This window comes from Crinia signifera, chromosome 1, assembly GCF_055691185.1.
Source record: "Crinia signifera chromosome 1, ASM5569118v1, whole genome shotgun sequence".
Lineage (NCBI taxonomy): Eukaryota > Metazoa > Chordata > Amphibia > Anura > Myobatrachidae > Crinia > Crinia signifera.
The window spans coordinates 102,490,594-102,509,621 of record NC_139217.1 but is presented as its reverse complement, the minus strand read 5'-3'; the positions used below and the strand labels follow the sequence as shown (position 1 = coordinate 102,509,621).

The window sequence follows — 19,028 nt, the reverse complement described above, 5'->3', positions numbered from 1 at the left end:
CCTCTGTACTTGACTACCAGCAAAGCCGCTGGGCGGGTGGGCGGGCCACTCAGACTGGCTATGGGGGCCGCATATGGCACCCGGGCCTGAGGTTCCCCACCCCTGCTATAAGAAGCTAACTAATGTATGTGTGTGCTGCACCATGGCACTCTTACACAGTGAAGATGGGTGCAGTCTGCACATTTGCAGTAGCACATCAGGTAAGAGGTTGCACCTCCCTGCAGACTTTGGGTCCTAGTGCCCAGAATGTATTCACAGGACAAAGTGACGGAGGCAGCACAAAGCAGTAAAAACTATGGGTGAAATTTAATGGAAATCGATTATTTTTCATTTTCAAAATCGCACCATATCGCACTTTTAGAAATTGCATTTTTGGTCAAGTTTCGCATATTTAATGAGATGCGAACTTGCGGCAAAAAATGCAATATGGTGTGATATTTATTCATGAAAATGTGCGATTAAGTCATGAAAATGTGGGCATTTTCGGACATGATACTAATGGACAAGGGGACTGATGCTTTGTGGCAACATAGGTAAGTATTGGAAAAATTGGCTCTGTGTGTCATAAAGTTTTATTTTAAGTGTGTGTGGATTTATTTAACTATTTGTACTACTGTGGGACTACACGTCCCAGCGGGCCCATTATTGCCCCGTTCTGCGGTGCAGGCTTGCTGGGACTCATAGTTCCACAGCAATACACAATTGCTTTTTTAATTTTACACCATAGGGTAAGTGGAAGTATTTTGGATAACATATTATTCTGTATTTTAGAATATTTTTATATTTGAATGAGGTATCTTGAGTTATCTTGCATGAGTGTTTTATAAGCACATCAAACACATGAAATACAGAAATATATTTTATTTGTGCATGAAACAAGGTTTTAAAACAGGAAACAAAGTTTGTGTACTGTCTCGGGTACTGAATTTTAATGCCAAACAATCATGTCCTTGTACACATTTTGTGCCAGTTACATGTTATTTCCCCAGTAGTGCCAGTTACAGATGCACCTAGTAAGTTTTTAGCAAAAAATAAATAAATTACATTTTGGAGACTATGGTTTTTGGAATAATTTGGATAATGGATATTTGGATAAGAGATACTCAACCTTTGTTATTATTTAAGTTTTGTCAGATTCTAGACGCAAGATACAAGGGAAGACTCCTTTATTCAAAGACCTGTGAAAACTTTTTATTTTTCAGTTTAGAACTTATGTTCTCACTATAGTCATATATTCATATGAATCTTTCCAACACAGTCATTGTGAATGTTGATACTATCAGACTTATATGTAGTCTACTTAATACTAGAGATAAGCGGGTCCGGATCTCCGGGATCCGACAGATCCGAATATCGCGATCCGAGTCTGGATCCAAGCCGGCTCGGGAGTTCCCGCCTAAGTTCCGGAACGGAAACGAGGCAAAACGTCATCATCGCGCTGTCGGATTCTCGCGGGATCTGGATTCTATATAAGATGCACGCACGCCCCGCCATCTTTACTCCAGCATAGGAGAGGGAAGAGGGTGGTTGTGCTCTGTGCTGTGTGCTGTGCTATAATAATAATATATTATTTTGCTGCTGCTCACTCGATTAGGGTCTGCAGGGGCTGCTGTACACAAGTCCAGTGTACAGGGGCTGCAGTGGCCAGTGTACAAGGGGCTGTACGGGGCTGTGTTCAGTGTGACAGGGCTTGTGTCCAGTGTGACAGGGCCTGTGTACAGTGTGACAGGGTCTGTGTACAGTGTGACAGGGTCTGTGTCCAGTGTACAGGGTTTGTGTCCAGTGTACAGGGGCTGTGTCCAGTGTACAGGGGCTGTGTACAGGGGTTGTGTCCAGTGTACAGGGGCTGTGTCCAGTGTACAGGGGCTGTGTCCAGGGGCAGTGTCCAGTGAACAGGGGCTGTGTACAGGGGTTGTGTCCAGTGTGACAGGGCCTGTGTTCAGTGTGACAGCGGCTGTGTCTAGTGTACAGGGGCTGTGTACAGGGGCTGTGTCTAGTGTACAGGGGTTGTGTCCAGTGTACAGGAGCTGTGTACAGGAGCTGTGTCCAGTGTCCAGGGGCAGTGTCCAGTGTACAGGGGCTGTGTACAGGGGTTGTGTCTAGTGTGACAGGGCCTGTGTCCAGTGTGACAGGGGCTGTGTCCAGTGTACAGGAGCTGTGTCCAGAGGCTGTGTCCATTGTCCAGGGGCTGTGTCCAGGGTGACAGGCTGTGTCCAGTGTCCAGGGGCTGTGTCCAGGGGCAGTGTCCAGTGTCCAAGGGGCTGTGTCCAGTGTGACAGGCTGTGTCCAGTGTAAAGTAAGGAAAATAAATAAAAGTAATAAATAAAATAAAAACACATTTTTGGAGGATGATGGAGGAGGAAATAGTGGGAGATCAGCAACTTGATAGAAGTGCTGAAGCTGCTACCACCAGTCATGACAAGGCCGATACCTCTTTGTATTTTTTGCTTTTTGGAGCATTTCTCTTTTTTTGGGATAGTTTATTAAACTGCCACCCTGTCTGCCCCTGCAGTGCCGCTCTGCTTCCAAGATGTGCCAGGTTGGAAGTGTAAGGTCCACATGTATGTGATGCCCACTCCTGTCGCTTAGCTTAGTCATCCAGCTACCTCGGTATACCCTTTTGGCCCAACTACAGTAAATTAAAACAATTTTGTAAGCTGTGAAGTAATCAAAATTGACTAGAAATGAGTGGAAGCTAATGTTATTGAGGTCAATAATACTTTAGGGGCAAAAATAGGCCCAAATTCTGTTATTTTAGCCATTTTTAGCATTTTTTCATAAAAATCCAGATCCAAAACCAAAACCAAAACCCACAAGGGTGGTTTTGCCAAAACCAATCCAGATCCAAAACACGAAGGGAGATCCAGATCCAAAACCAAAACCAAAACCCGAAAAAGTGGCCGCCGCACATCTCTGGTTAATACAGGATTAAAAGCATAAACATTTCTTGGCAGGAAAAGACATTGAAAACATCTGTGAACCATACATTACATGTTATAGTCTTTGAACATTTACATAGTAAACTGGATTATCAGAGCTAAACGTCTTGGTGTTCTCCAGCATAGATGGTCCAACCAGCTCATGTAAAGAGGTATTTACTGAGGGGGATTTTTAGAGATTAGTTGGCCTGTGTGCAATGTCTAGTGATCTGTACTCAAATTTCAGAAGTGTGTTTTAGTTAGGAATAAGTGGGTTCGGATCCCCGAGTTTTGAATCCCCCCAAAGTTCAAGATCCCAGCCGGGATCCGAGTCTGACTCAGGGTTTCCTGACAGACTCAGATCCCAAATCATGGCAAAACTTCATCAGCCCACTGTCCAATTCTCACGTGTTTTGGATTCTGTATAAATACCCGCTGATTAGCGCCATATTCACTCCAGCATAGCAGAGGGTGCAGGACAGACCTCTGTCTGTTTGTGGGTGGTAGCATCAAGGGTCTGCTGTCTTACTCCAGGATGCTCTGTCTGCTCTGCTCTATCAGCCCAGGGGTGCCCGGACTGCCATATACCTGGGTGCTGCCTGTCTGCCCTATCAGTCCAAGGGTACTGCCCTGTGCAGCCATATAGAAGTTCAGTAGTGCTGCTGTATATTAGTTCAGTATTGCTGACCTGTACAGCCATACATAAGTCCAGTAGTGCTGCCCTGTGCAGCCGTATGTTAGTCCAGTAGTGCTGCCCTGTGCAGTCATATATAAGCCCAGTAGTGCTGACCTGTGCAGCCATATATAAGTCCAGTAATGCTGCCCTGTGAAGTCATATATAAGTCCAGTAGTGCTGATCTGTGCAGCCATATATAAGTGCAGTAGTGCTGCCCCATGCATCCATATATAAGTCCAGTGGTGCTGCACTGTGCAGCCATATATAAGTCCAGTAGTGCTGATCTGTGTAGCCATATATATAAATGCAGTAGTGCTGTCCTCTGCTGCTGTACATAAGTCCAGTGGTGGTGCATGTTGAGAGAGAAATGGAGGACACACAATTTAAAGATCAGGAACCACTTCTTGCTACTAGTGCTGAAGCTGCTGCCACCAGTCATGACATTGATGAGGCCCAATGTCATAGAGGCAATGTAAAATCCAAAAAGCCAGCAGTTGCTGACATTGAGATTGAGGATGTCACTGTAGAAGTACAATAGGATGAGAAGGATACTGGTATATATGGTGCTGAGGAGGAAGTTGACAATGAGGCTTCTGATAGTGAAGTGGTTTGTTTGGACCAGGCATCGGTGAAGACAGTTGTTGGCTGTGGGATGACAAAGCTCATTGTTATGCCTGGGCAAAAGATCAACCTCTTTTGTCTGGAATTATTTCCATTCAAATCCGGACAACAACTGTCTCGCCACATGTAGTCTTTATAAAAGCGTAATAATTAGGGGTAAGGATTCTAACCACCTAGGAACATTCTCTCACATGCATCCCCTGCAGCACATTCATAAGTCATTGTTAAGTTCAGACACTTTGGCTAAGAGCGTAAGCAGTCCAGTGACACCTAATTTTCCTGTTCAAGCCAAGTGCCTACAATCCACACCATGAACTCCCTCATCATCAATTTCCTCGTGTTCAGAATCAGAAGTAGACCTGCATGCCATGTCACTGTCATTCTGAAATTCCTCCCCTATCCGAGAATCCTCCGGAGGATCCTTGAGTGCTACACTTGGGGTGCTGCTGCTGCTGTGAGTTGACTGTCATCCCAGAGAGGATGTCGGAAGACCACTTCTACTACTTTAACTAAGCAATTGACTGTCCAATGGTTGCGAGGAAGATGAAGTATGACAGCAGTCACCCTGTTGCAAAGCGGATTACTGAGGCCATAACAACAGGAAGACCAGTAATTGCCTCCAGAAAGTACAGAAGGAGCTGTGATGGTGGATTCCAGCAGGGACAAATGAATACTCTGTAAGGATTAGGATGTACACACTAAAGGGGGTGAGGAATCATAGGATGTGGCTTAGGAGGACATCTTGCCTCTGTAGAGCCAGTTTGTGCAAGGAAAGATGGATTAATTTCTTCTTTTGGTACTTGTTTCCTAGCATGGCCACACCGATTTACATCGGGGTGGTCGTGTCGGAAAAATCGGGTCGATCGCATCGCATGCGATTTGGTCGCATGCGATGCGATCGACGCGACCGACCGATTTTGGACCCGATTTTTTTTTTTAATGAAATGTAAATCGGGTCCCTGGGACCCGATTTTACATTGGATTCAATGTAAAATATTCCCAACCCCCCCAAATTTAACGGCGTACACCCCACCCCAGGTTTGGGATATCTCAGGCTATTTCCCTTATTTCAGGATTCTGTCTATTTCTACACCTTCCAGTTAATCATTCCCCCTCGCTGCGCTCGCCACGCTTCGGGTTGGCGTCTATCGTGGGGTGACGACGGGGACATCTATAATGTGAAATGGGTCATATTGGCCCATTTCACATTTTTCACATTTTTTCACTATTTCAATGTTAAAAAATATTTTAACATTGAAGCCTATGGAAAAATCGGGGGCATCGCGTCGGGACCATTGTTAATGGTCCCGACCGACGCGATGCCCCCGATATTTTACCTTTCCCGACACGATTTCAATGTTAAAATATTTTTTAACATTGAAGACTATGGGGAAATCGGGGGCATCGCGTCGGTCGCGTCGGGACCATTGTTAACGGTCCCGACCGACGCGATGCCCCCGATATTTTGTCCTAGCCAGCCAAATGGACCTGATTTCAAAGGAAATCGGGTCCATCGTATGGATCGTGTACCTTAACTTAAAGGTACACGATCCATACGATTGTGGCCGTGCTAGGAAACAAGTACCCTTCTTTTTTTGTGGGGCCCAAACAAACCAATCATTGCAGACAAAAGTCATCAAATATGGAAATGGTATATTTGTAGCTAGCTATGATTCTGAGAAATTGGCAAGCTTTTTCTAGGGGGTCCACCTGTTGCTGAAATGATTGCTTTGTTAAAGTGTGCATGTCCTATTTATACAATATAAGGGTAGGTGGGAGGACCCAAGAACAATTCCATTTTGAACCTTTTTTCTTTGCATTATGTGCACTTTGGGGCCCAGTTTTTAAAATTGCTATCATGTCTGCCACTGCTAGATGTGCCATAGGTTTGTGTTGCTTAGCTTAGTCACCCAGCTACCTCGGTGCAACCCTTTAGCCTAAGTCTAAGAACAATATTGTATGCTGAGGTGTTCAGAATAGAGTGGAAATTAGTGAAAAGTTATATTATTAAGGTTAATATTACTGTAGGAATAAAAAAAGGCTACGTGTGTGGTGAATGAAGGGGGCAGGCTGTGTGTGTGTGTGTATAATGTTAAAGATTGGTGTGAAGGGTGTGGTTGTCAAAGGCAGGGCTGTCATGAGCAATTAGGGGGCCCAGGACTGACAAAACAGGCAGGGCCCTCCCCCCATTTTCGAACCCCTTGCATGCCTTTTGAAACCTCCGCTATATGCAGCACTGGCTGCACTACTCTATCTCTAATTTGCTTCAAGGGAAATGTAACCTTTGTATATGACAAATCACCCTTTATAGACTCCCCTTTAATGTCTGGGCCCAGGACTGGAGTCCTGGCAGTCCTCTCCTGATGATGGCCCTGCTTCTGAGTAGCAGTTTATGGAGGACATGGGTCTACCTTTCCAGTGAGTGTAAAAGAGACATTTTTAAAAAGGGGGATAAGCCCAGAGCTTACTCTGCATCCTCCTGAATGACACTAAACGCTAAATGCTTCTTTAAAATAAGAATTTTACATATCCTTAAAGTATATTGTAATATATAAAAAGTAATAAATAATATTCCCAATTTAATATCAACTATAATATACTGTACACCTATTTGTAATTGTAATTACAACTTTTTTCTTTAGAACTGGCTGGATATCTAATGTAATAGAAAATGTAAATAGGTACCTAGTACTGGTATACATAAAATATACAAATAAAACAAACCTAAAACAATGACGTAGATATTGGGCGGTATTCAATGAGCCTGATTCGACATGTTTTTATGGCGAATTTGTGCTGTTTGGCAAATTTTTGACTAAAACGGTGAATCACCCTATTCAATGACCAGATGGCGAATACATTTGAAGGTTTTTTTCGCCATGATTCACCGAGTAGCAATCGCTATCTTTTTATGGAGAAGTGGAATGTGAACTTTTAAAATAAAGTGTTTTGTTTTTTACATTTGGTGTCAAAAAATCAGGAATTTTATTCTGAGGAGGGGCATGCTATTTTTATTCATGTGCTGTAAGCACATGAATATATATTTAATTAAAAAAATTTTTTTTTTTTTTTTTACACAGCAGCCAGCAGGGGGCGCCGGAGCCGAGCCGCTCATTAGATATTCATATATTCACTGCACCCGATCGTTACATATGCATGATCGGGTGTAGTGAATATGCCCGGTCCCCTGCTGGCACCCCCGGGGGCCAGCCTGTGCTGCCTGGCACCCGGGGAGCCCACCTCCCCCCCACAAACGTTCTGGGGCAGGCAGAGAGACTTCCATCTCCCTGCCTGCCACCGTCCTCAGGCTCCCTGCGGCGTTCGCCGCAGAAGCTCATATTCGCCGGTCAGGGGCAGCGAGCCCCTGACTCGTTGAATACCGGAGCCGGCGAGGCTCCGGAACGTGGCGAATGTGCAGCGAATCCTAAACAGGATTCGCTGCACCTCGCCGGTATTCACATTGAATACCGCCCATTGTGTCTTTTTCACTCAATTAAAAACAAGCGCTTGGGTTGTATTTCAGATTCCCCGAATTGTGTGAAAAAAGGAGACGGGGTAAATTAACTAAGATGAGAAATTTATTTGAGATGGAATGTAGACCATAGCAACCAATCAGATTATGTCTATTATCTTCTAGAATGTGCTAATAAATAATAAGTAGAATCTGATTGGTTCCTATGGGCAACATCCCATCATCAATAGAACGCCCACCTTTGTAAATGTACCCCTTTGTGTGAGTCTGCACATATTTTGAAGCACCAATCATTTGTTTACTTCAGAGCTGTCCCTAGTTAAAATATGGGGGATCTCTTGCTGGCATTGAACACCAAAATGTCTAAATATGTGTGGATAAGGGGTGCATGGGTGAGAGGTGATGGATGTTTCTGGCTGCTGCTGTGATCTGTGCTGCTGGGTGATGGATGCTATGCTAGGGGACAGGTGGTGGGTCAAAGGCAGACATTGCAGAGGTGCAAGTGGGCACTAGCCAACATACTGCTTACGGCCTAAAGGTGGTTGGCTCTGAGGAAGAAAGAAAGTTCCAGCCCAACCTTTACCCAGAGGAGAGAACACCCAAACCACTGGGCTCTGTTTTAGAATGATCAAGTTAATAAACAAAAAGAAACCTTCCACAACCATCTAAAACCTCACAAGGTCTTTAACCCTTTGCAGTCCAATTTTTATTTGGAATTTAAACAGTCTGGTTTAAATGTTTGATTTAATTGTAATTTTTTTTTTTTTTCAAAAATGGTCTACATTGAATGTTGAACAATGTTAATGTTCTTATTTTAAAGTGGCTCACCATTGGATCTGCTATTAGGCTGTTATGACTGACTAGTCGTTGAACCTGAAAGGGTTAAAGACACTATGGGGCATATTAAATTGTGTGTTCATTGTTTTAAAAAATCCAAGGTTCAGGGATTTTTGAACAGCCACAGGGTTTTTGCTATTCAGGGACATAAAATTAGTTTCCAGTTAGCTTAATTAGTCCTTAATTACTCCCCTTCTGAAGCAGGCTCTTCTTCCTCAAGGATGTCAGGATTTGGTCTTCTTCAGCAGCAGTGTGTATAAGTATGTGTGAGTGTGTGTGAGTCACCTGTAAGGAGTTTGACCCCTGGTGTGTGTGACCCTTGGGGTGTTTGCATATCCTCCCCCTGCACCAAGGAGAACAATATCCTCCAACAGTCCCCTCTTCTCCCAACAGTCCTCTTCCCACCCATCAGTACCTCCCCAATGGAAGCCATTAGACTTTTTTTTTCTTGTGCAGGGTTTTCAAAACCTTGCACCCATTTGTATTACCCCTACGATCCTATTTATTTATTCTCCATTGTATTTTATGATGCAAATATTTTAAGATAAATGAATAATGATAGTATTATAGGTCATTGCTTATTTTGTATGATATTGATGTCACCTTTTATATCTCATGAATAGAATAGACTGCCATCTTTTTGTCTCTTTCCCATAATCCTGCATCTACTCCTAGAATCATGTTTTCAGCCTAATTCACCTGCCTTAATCATCTCACATGATTTAATTAACATGGGTTAGCTATGAGTTTGTTACTGCACTGGAGCAGTTTGACCAAAGGTGCTCTTATTCTCTTGTCACAGTGGTAAAATTAAATTTTATTATAGCAGTACAGGCAATAAAAGTATTTTACGAGAACTGTATAGAAAAAAAAAAAAAAGACTGCAGAAAGATCCCCTGGAATTATTAGGTAACAGCAAGGAGCCATGGGTTTCCAGCTTGATATTTGACCTATATCAAGAAAAACATCTGTTAAATACAGTTTTGTAATTGACATAGAATAATCAAAGGTCAGAGAGAAATTGTAAGCGATAAAGTACTAGCCAATCATCTTCTACCTTACATTTTACAGGCTGTGTTTGAAAAATAACAATTGCTGCATACCACCCAACTGTTCTGATTACAGTAGGACAGTGCCATTGGAGGCTGTCCCTCCATGGGTCGCAGTGTCCCATGAAGGGGGTGGGGGGCACAGTTGGGGGAACTGATGATCACTGCTGCTCTGCCTAGAAGAGCAGCCAGTGATCAGTGAATAGATGGCTTGTCTAGAACAGCAGCTAGTGATCAGTGAATTGATGGCATGTGCATGCGCACATCATCTATTCAGTACAGGGATGGAGCCTGGGGGCTGCCCAGCTGCTCAGGGAGAGCTGGACACCCCCCCAAAATGATGTACATGTTGGGTCACATCACTGGGCCATGCCCCCATTTGCAGATGCTCTGTCCCTTTTTCTGAGGCACCGCCCCCGTTTCATCATGGCCTAGCCTTTGGTGTGGCATGTCCCACTCCCGGCCCCAAAAAAGTTGGAAGGTAGGTATAGAGCTGGTTGGTTGTTTATTTATTAGTTACCCCATAATCACACATAAATGGAATATAATATTAAAGGGTTAAAAAATGTTATTACATTGTGCAGAATAAATAGAAGAATCAGATTTCTCTTTTTTGTGTTTTAGTTCTGCAGAAAAATGTAGACTGTATAAAATAAAAGCATAAAATACACGACACAACATAATATTTTGTTAATGGCCCACATTTATCTTTCACATCCTTGTTAGGTCTGTCATCATGACTATATTTATATTATATTTTTATTTGATATAGTTAGAATCTTTGACTATTAAACTTTATTAGTTGTATTGGTTTTTATCTCCATTTAGTTGTCTGTTGTGCATATACTTATTTATTCATTTATTGATTTATATCTTGCATTACTGTACACTTACCCCCCACAGCATGGAAGGAGTCAGAACCGGCACTCAAGTATGAAGAAATCCTTTTATTACATAAAAGTAGAAACAGGTAGCAGCTGCTGCTACCTGCTTCTGCCTTTATGGATTAAATGGATTAAAACCTGTATAATTATGTATGAAACCAGACTCTTGAGTGTCGCAGTGCTTTATTTACAGTATACCTACCTCCTTGAGGGCACCAGAGCACTTGCTACATATATTGGGAGTGCATGCCAGATCGAGGTGCATCTATTCTATTATACCTAAATATAAAAAAAAAAAAATAATTTTCATCCCTAGACATGGAAAATCCAGAACATATTTAGGTCAGTATAATTGTTTGTTTGTATGTGTGCAGTAAGTAATAATATTCACCCCCATCCCCAAAAAAGTAATCATCATCATTTCATTGTACTGTAAAGTGTAACAAAACCCTGCAGCCACAGATCATGGGAGTTCTATGTCATATGGGATGTTGCTATTGGCAACCAATCAGAATCCACTTTTCATTTATTTAGCACCTTCTGGAAGATAATAGATGGTATCAGATTGGTTGCCCATAGCAACATCCCATTTTATTAAATTCCCCCCACAATCTCTGAAAAACTTGTTCTATTTTTTTCACATGGATATGTTCAAGGACTAATTATTACACTATAGGGAATTATTTATGGACTTTAAATATAAATTCTCCTCAGGATGACAAGGCACTGTATACATATACCGCTGTTTCAGCTCTTTGCCGCTGTACTTCTGTCTTACAGCACTAAATTAAAGCCCTTGTTTAGCAAGCCATTCCAATCTGCAAGAGCCTAGGCAAAATAAACTATACTCAATGGTGTTTATGTGGCATATAAATAATAAGGCTTTCCACTATGTAATGCAGTTGTGACGGGAGAGTCCTCCTCAGTAAAGAGTTTGCCTCCTCTCATACTCAGCACAAATTAAACATGATTCTGGACTAAAAGGTCTTTCTCACGCGCACTACTGAACATATTGGTCACCGACTACCTTATGTGTACAGTATAAGGTTATAATTTCCCCAGCTGCAGCTTCAGGGTTTGGATGTACTTTAATGTATGTGATCTAGAGGCTGGACTCAGATATTAGCCTGCCAAAAAGGAGATTATATAGCCAAATAAAATGCGCTTTTACATGGCTTGAGCAATATCACTTCCACACTACACCACATTTAATGTCCCATCAACACTCTGGCCACATAAAATAAATGTACCATATTACATGAGTGTGTTACAGGAAGCAAAAAAATCCCCTTATTATATGTACATTATTTAAAGGGCTGCGGTAACGCAGTACAGGACAATATTTGTCTTGGGGAACACATCTAATATATAGACGTATTTGAATGAAAGCCCTATTCAAAATAAATGACAAAAACTAGACTTTGCCACTAAGGATATAGGCTAAAGGATAAATCCATCTTTCAATAATATTTGTAATATAACTCATTTATTACCCAGGATTCAGTATGTGCCTGTTTGTTCCATATAATTTGAACTCCAAAATACCTTTAGCAGGCCCTTCTGTCAATCACAATGTGGTTTTCTGGCTTTGTGTCTTTTCCACATGTGGTCCTGCTGAGGGCATGGCAGCCTTATGTTACATTACACTTCTTGGCCTTATTAGATATAGGAAGAAATTCAGCAGGGGCGTAACTAGAACTTTGTGGGCCCCATAGCAAGATTTTGAAAGCCCCCCCTCACTACAATGCCCCTTAGGTGGGCAGAAGAAAGAGAGCAAGAGCATCAGAGAGAGGGTGTCAGGGAGAGACAGAGTGAGATAAGGATAAAGAGGAGTGTGACTGTTTTAGGGAGAGAGAGAAAGAGAGTGGGGTGTTAGGGAGACAAAGGGGGTGCCAGTGGGAGAGATGAGAGAGAGCATCAGGGAGAGATGAGAGAGAGAGAGAGAGAGAGAAGGTGTGTCATGGAGAGAAAGCGGAAGTGACTTGGAGAGAGAGAGAGAAAGTTCCGCCAGGTAGGAAGAGAGAGGGGGGCGGGGGAGTGTGTGTGTGTGTGGGGTGGGGGGTTGAGAGAATTGAGAGAAAGAGTTGAAAGGGCAGGGGTAAAGAGTGCAGGGAGAGAGAGAGAAATGTGACAGAAAGGGGGAGGGGGCAGGAGGCTAGAAGGGCTGTGACAGTGAGGGGGAGGGAAAGTGAGAGAGAGAAAATGAGTGGACACAGAAAAATAATAGAGGGGGGGGGGGGACAGGGGGTTGAAATTTTAAGAAAGGCATTATCTTTTAGCTTCTAATACCATTCCCCATCCAGGCACACTATGTAGCTTGCACTGCCCCTCCCCCTTCAGTGCAAGCAGTGCTTTGTACCTGTAGCATTGGTGGTCAGTGGAATTATCAGTGCTGGGTCTCTAGGTCAATCCATGTGAGCGCCGGGTCTCCCGCACATCAGCACTGACTCACTGTGTCTCCTGTACATCGGCTCTGTGAAAGCCGGGTCTCCTGCATGTATTGTGGGTGCTTGAGGGCCCGAGCACCCATGGAAATTGATGAGCACCCACCCGCTTAGCAGCGGCCCACTCGCTCATGTCCCACCGCACTGCCCCTCCCTTGTCGCTGGCACAGGTACTGTGGGGGCATTTATGTATTTGGCTCTGTGGGGGGGATTTTTGTACCTGCACTGTCTGGGCATTTATGTATTTGGCACTGTTGCTATAATTTGAATATTGGAGACAGCTGTGCTGCGTAATATAAATCAGTATTATTTTGTGGCCACGCCCTTTTCCCATAAAGCCACTCCCCTATATTTTTGGCTTGAGCACCCACCAGCAAAAACATAAATCGGCACCTATGCCTCTGGTAACATCCCATAAGCAGAGGTGACCACCTCTGCATATGGGATGTTATGGTTGGTGGGTGGGGGTTTTCACAGAACCGCCGCATCCCCGCTGCAGTTCCGCCATAACGTCTGTCCCTGAGGCACTGCTTTAAATGTAAAAACAATTGCTAAAGGGTGCAGGGGATAGCTGCTGGACCTCGGGCCCCCCCAAGCAGCTGCATCCCCTGCAACCTCCATAGTTACGCCACTGAAATCCAGCTCAAGCTTGCCAACCGACAGAAAGGGGGTGTGTAATGGTAGAGGGGCAAGGTCATGTTACATTTTGGGGTGCCATGTGTTCCCCTTTGGAAGTGATAGGACACCCTAAGTCCACTTTGCTAAAATAAAATCCTTTAACATTGCATACATCTGCTGCAGTTTCATGCGTCCTGAGATGCATCACAGCGGCACAATCATAATTGGTTGGTTGGGAGCTATGACCAAATGCGTGTGGTGTGACTAGTCGACATACAGAATGTCAACAGTAGAATGTTGACAGAAGAATGACATAAGGTGGACATTTTCATTAGGTGGACAGTTAATATGTAGACGTGTCAATATTTAATATGTTGACTCCGAGATGTAAACATATGATTTTTTAGTACCCTAAACCTAAGCCTAACCTTAACCATAAACCTATACCTATAACACTAATCCTAACCCCAAAAAATGTTTTGTGTCAATGTGGGGTATTCAATCCGGGATTGCAATCCTCTCGCAGTTTGACTGACAGGAAGTTGGTGTTTGGGGGTGGTAAGTGGCAATTTTCTGAAAGTGTTAGAAAATACGCAGGCGTGCGCAAACATTTTAAAGGAGGGTCTGTAATGTCAGCGCTGGCCTTGATCAGCCTGTATCTGTGGAGAGTGATAAACAATCAGCCAATCAGCTCCTACCTGTGATTTGTCAAACCCGGCCTGTAACATGACAGGTAGGAGCTGATTGGTTAGCTGTTTATCACTCTCCATTTTATCACTTTTAGAAGCTTGATACATCTGGCCCTAACATTCAGGTCTGAATCAGGCCCATTAATCGTCATCATAATGACCTTGACAATATGGGTACTTGTGTATTATAGCGGCGCCCCCGATGTAGATCGTACGATGAACGTATCGCATCTCATGGCATGTACCCGATGGCATGCGATGCGATGCGACGCGATTTTGACCCCCTATGCAATGAAAAATCGTATAAGCACCCTAAAGGGTGCTTTTGAGCACCCTAATGGGTGCTTACAATGTTAAATGCACCCCCACGCCACCCCCCCCCCCCACTATAAACGTGAACCCGAAGCGTGGCGAGCGCAGCGAGCCCACGAGGGGCGGCGGTACGCGTCCTACGACCTTTTCATACCCCCACTATCCACGTTGGCGTGGAGTCGAGAATAGAATAGTGTGGCGAGCGCAGCGAGCCACCGCGCCCGAAGCGTGGCGAGCGCAGCGAGCCCTGCGAGGGGACGCGTATACCTTCACAGGTAAACGCGTCCCTTCGCGGGCTTCACAGGTATCCGCGTCCCCTCGCGGGGCTCGCTACGCTCGCCACGCTTCGGGCGCGGTGGCTCGCTGCGCTCGCCACACTATTCTATTCTCAACTCCACGCCGACGTGGATAGTGGGGGTATGAAAAGGTCGTCCCGCCTCTCGCGTGCTTGCTGCGCTCGCCACGCTTCGGGTTCACTTTTATAGTGGGGGGGTGGCGTGGGGGTGCATTTAACATTGTTAGCACCCATTAGGGTGCTTAACATTGTATAAGCACCCATTAGGGTGCTTATACAATGTTTAATCGCATCGCATCGTATGGCATTGTATGCCATGTACAATGGCATACAATTTGAAAATTGTATGCCATCGTACACTATCGAACGATATCGCGTCGCATCGCATACCATCGTATGCGTTATGGTATGCAATGCGATGGGCGCTGCCAAAATACACAAGTACCACAATATGATTTTCAAACCCATGACATTCCTCCATATTAGACGCAAGTTTTAAATTTGGATCTCCTTTAACATAATATAGTTTGCCGAGGTGAACAATTGTACCTTAAATGTAAATGAAGACTCATGGGGGCCAAACATTATGATAAACTACACCAGGCATGTCCCTATGGACCTCCATCTGTTGCGAAACTATACATCCCAGCATGCCTTGCCATAGTTTTAGCATTCCCTAATAGCAAAACTGTGGCACGGCATGATGGGACTTGTAGTTTCACAACAGCTGGAGGGCCATAGTTTGGACATGCCTGAACTACACCTTCAATAATCTGCTGTATGCTTGCAAGTACATTACAGCAACATCAATAAATATCTCCCCTGTCTCTCATGTGACATCACCAGTAAGCTGGTGTGTCAGCTAGTGTTTGACTCCTACGAGATAACACAAAATAGAGTCTAAATTAGCTAGAGAATGAAGCGATATAGCAGTATGTGTTGTTGCCAGGCATTGCTGTGTCTTGCAAACTAGAACTTTTAGAAGTATTTGTATTAGCAGATATGTATGTTTGTGCCCAATATCCCATGGAAGCTGCATGTTTCATAGTGTATTTATAATTTGAATACATTTATGTACTGTATCCATGCTCTCCGGTCGCTCCACATTGCCCCACTCAGCCTGCCAGGTCCCAGGGAAATCAGTTGCACGTAAACACATAAACAAGGTAACGGAATGAAAAAATGACATTGCTAGATTACAGTGGTCAATATGTTGTATACCTGTGTGTAGTGTGTAACCTAGCCTGAATCTGGGCATTACTGTCTGGCAGCCATGTCCTCATCCTTCTTCAATCCAAAATGTTGAAGATTTCTCTTCTCCTCCTCGTCTTCCAATAGTGTGGCAGGTTGCATGGCAACTGTATCCTAGGTGGAATGACACATCACTTATATAGGTGCTGGATGGGGCAGCTCATGCAGTACGTTGCATGAAGACATGCAAATTCAGAAAAGAATAAGCACCACCTTCATCCATCTCTAGCCTACCAGTATCAGATACAAACAAAAAACCTGTTCTGGACAAATTTTTGCCAACTTACTTATAAGCCTTTTAAGCCTATTTGCCGTTGAGATTCACCATTCTAGACTTTCTCACCAATTAAGTCAGTTTGTAGGTTTTCCAAAGACATTATATCCCATTCCGCGCTCCTAACTCAACACCAACAGAAACATTAAAAAGCAGATGCTGTCAGCTTCACAGGTAAAAAGCTGCTATCTGCTGCTCTCCCTTATCAACTGCTGACGCACATGCAAGGAAAATAAAACACTGAGGGCCAGATGTACGAAGCTTGGAAAGGGATGAACCACCAGCCAATCAGCACCAACCTGGCATGTCACAGGCTGGATTTGAAAAATGACAGGTAGGAGCTAATTGGTGGTTTATCACACTACACTTTATCACTTTTCGAGACTTAGGGGCAGATTTATTAAGCTTGGAGAAGTGATAAATTGGAGATAAAGCGGAGAAAAGGTAAAAGGAGATAAAGTACCAGCCAATCAACTCCCAACTGTCTTTTTCAAACACAGCTGATTGGCTGGTGCTTTATCTCCTTTTACATTTTCTCTGCTTTATCTCCAGTTTATCTCTTCTCCAAGCTTAATAAATCTGCCCCTTAGTACATTTCACCCTGAATGAGTAATATTAAAGCACTTGGATCTACAACTAATCCCCCCCCCCCCCCCCTATTGCTTTTGTCAATTGTTGTTCATTACAGGAGTAAGTGTGGTGCCTGGCACGGTGAGAGTAGTAGGGACAGAGGCAAAAGAATGCTTCCTTTCCCTCTCCTTTCCCAATTGCTGTCATACAGCAGTAAGCAGTCAGGGACCTGAGAGTGACAGAGAAGGTTGGGGGAAGCAAAATTTAAGGCCAGAGGGCAAGATGCAAACCTTGGTATAGTGATCTGTTATCTTTTGGAAGAAATGACCTTGCATACATACTATGTTTTTTTTTTATCCAGATCTAAATTTAGAATAATATTGTCCAATCGGTCCATGTATTGGTAAAACAGCCCCTTGGTGTGCTAATGAACTCAAGGTACTGAAGAAATAAGTACAAATGACAATATGTCTTCCTGTATGATCCCTATTGCACTGGAACTAAGAACAGCAATTTAACAAAATATATGAATTGCTGTCAAGCAGCAAAATGATAGTATATCTCATATATTGGGTCAAGTGCACTATACTTCAAAAAGTGTTAAAATGGAGATTAATAAACAAACAGCCAATCAGCTCCTTACTGCCATGTTACAGGCTGGGCTTGAAAAAATGACAGGATCTGGTTGGTTGGTTGTTTATTACTCTCCACTTTATCACTTTTTGAAGTTTACTGCATCTAAAGTTTATTACGATTTAAACAGGCTTATGTTATATTGCTACACTCCAAAAAATGTGATTATCACAGCAAATGAATCCATGTCATCACCACAATGGCTTACACAGTATATAGATTTCCATGATTTGGACAGCTACAACAGGGCTGCAATAAATCCAACACCATAAAATAGTGTAATATAATATTTTTTAAAAAGAAATATTTAATGGTATACATCCACTATTGTTAGTTGTTGACAAGGACTCCTTCAACATAGAAGTATGACATTTATGAGTTATCTTAGTTTTTAAAAGTCTATACTTCCTGTGAATTAATTGAAGTAATTGAGAGCCAAGCATGGGGTCTTTAACCAAGATATTGCAGTGTTGACTAAACGACTAAGTTTTTCATTTTTATTAATTAAATTTTAATTTTAAGTTGAATTAATTGTATTAATTCAACATTATATTGCGTATTGAATGGTCTTTTATTCTAAAATTTAACCGAGCGGTTTTACTTTTGTTCTTTTAATAGATTAGCTTTGTTCTTTAATTTGGTGTAATTCTGGCACCTTCCGATTCCATGTCTTTGTTCCTATGAGAACAGACTATTGTTAGAAAAGTTCCCTTTGCATCATAATAAACTGTTACTTAGACAATGACAACAATTAGCGCACATTTTTCAGCACACATTTTATACTGTAGGTCAATATGAATATTTTACAACTTACAGGTCTTAAAATCGGTGGCCATTTTTGTTATCCTATAATTCTCTTTAAAGCTTGTTGACACATTAGTAAATAATTCACAAATGGCAAAATGTTGTGATTTCAATGTCCTTCATTCACACTTTTATATGATGGAGTTAAAGATTAATAAAACCTTTTTTGTTGGTTATAAGCACTTTATATCAACCATTGTTGGACATTTTCTTGCAGTCTTTTTTGTCATTTGTTAAACTGGTGTAGAGAGTTACTAAGGTAATATTCACAAATGCTTATTTATAGATTGGGTATCGCCTATTTAAGCGTCTTCAGTTGGCTTACACAACATGGACCAAATCTGTGAATAAATGCTACTTGATAGTATGCACAATATATGAGATTTGCAATCACCATGTTATTTGATAACAAATATTACACTGCTCTGTATATGTGTGTGTGTGTGTGTGTGTGTGTGTATATGTGGATGCATTACCGGCAAATGGAGAGAGCATGATAAATATTTTGTTGAAGAGTTAGGAAAGTGTCTCTCACCGTAACAGATAGCAAATAGAAATGGTTAAAGACATTTCCTTATGGTGTCGGTCTCCCTTGGCAATTAAATACATTTTGCTGGGCATAGTGAGGCAGCCCCTCTGTTGTAAATGAACAGTCCCCTAAATCTATTTTTCTCTGCTAGC

General features: G+C 42.8%; 1 long non-coding RNA gene across 3 annotated transcripts in view; it reads right to left on the bottom strand.

The window, feature by feature from the left end:
- Positions 1-9,348: 9,348 nt before the first annotated feature.
- LOC146058573 (uncharacterized) overlaps positions 9,349-19,028 on the bottom strand; it is a 35,998-nt gene continuing 26,318 nt past the window's right edge. For 2 of the 3 annotated variants that reach the window (XR_014469873.1, XR_014469872.1), the window contains 3 exons: positions 16,037-16,180; positions 10,660-10,736; positions 9,356-9,474 (listed from right to left, as the gene is read on the bottom strand). This is a non-coding gene — a long non-coding RNA (uncharacterized LOC146058573). Of the gene's footprint in view, positions 9,475-10,659; positions 10,737-16,036; positions 16,181-19,028 lie in introns of all 3 variants that reach the window. The other variant, XR_014469874.1, reaches the window with a different exon arrangement.